Raw genomic sequence first — 1,004 nt, 5'->3', positions numbered from 1 at the left:
TAGGGTTAGGGTTAGAATGATGTTTAGAGCTAGGTTTAGGGTAAGTTCAAGTTCAGAGTTAGTTTTAGTTTTTGGCTTAAACTCAAATTAGGGGTAAGATTAGGGCTAGGTGTAGGGTTAAAGTTTGGTTTAGGTTAAGGGTCAGAGTTAGGGTTATGGCTTGATTTTGTATTAGTGCCAGGGCTAGAGTTAGGATTGGTTTTGGTTTTAGCATTGGGGTTAGGGTTAGGGCTAGTTTTAGGTTTAGGTTTAGGCTTATGGTTAGTGTTAGATTTAGATTTAAGATCTATGGTTAGGGCTAGGGCTAAGAAAAGGTCTAGGGTTAGGCCTAGGGTTAGAGCTAGGATTAGGATTCCAGTAAGGGATAGGGTTAGAACTAGTATTAGGGCAAGAGTGAGAGTTAGACTTAGTCTTAGTTAGACTTAGGTTAAGATTAGGGTTAGGGATACTGCTAAATTAGGGTTAAGATTAGGGCTAGTGTGATAGGGTTAGGCCCAGGTTTAGGGTTAGGGTTATGATTAAGGCTATGTTTAGGACTAAGATAAGATCTAGAGTTTATTTTAAGTTTAGGGCTAGGATTATGGCTATGGATAATGTCAGGTCTGGGGTTATCAATAGGGATATTTTCAAGCTTAGGTTTTTGGCTAGGTCTAGTGTAAGGGTTAGGTTTAGGGTAAGGTTCAGGTTTAGAGCTAGGGGAATTATTAGGGTCATGTTCAGAGTTAGGGTTTGGTTTAGGATTGAGTTTAGGGTTAGTGCTCAAATTGGCATTAGGGTTAGGCTTATTGTAATAATAGGTTTAGGTTTAGGTTTCAGGTTATGTTTAGGATAATTGATAGGGTTGGGGTTAGTAATAGGGTTAGTGTGAGTACTAGGGTTAGCATTAGTGTAAGGGTTAGGGTTAGGGTAATGGATATAGTTAGAGTTTAGTTTAGGGCTAGTGTTAATGTTAGGATTAAGTCTTGAGTTTGGGTTAGGGTGAGGGTTAGAACTAGGGTTATATT

This window comes from Marmota monax, unplaced genomic scaffold, assembly GCF_021218885.2.
Source record: "Marmota monax isolate L192 unplaced genomic scaffold, Marmota_monax_Labrador192_F-V1.1 WCK01_AAM20220418_F8-fsc01051, whole genome shotgun sequence".
Lineage (NCBI taxonomy): Eukaryota > Metazoa > Chordata > Mammalia > Rodentia > Sciuridae > Marmota > Marmota monax.
The sequence above is the reverse complement of the archived record's forward strand: the minus strand, read 5'-3'. Positions refer to the sequence as shown.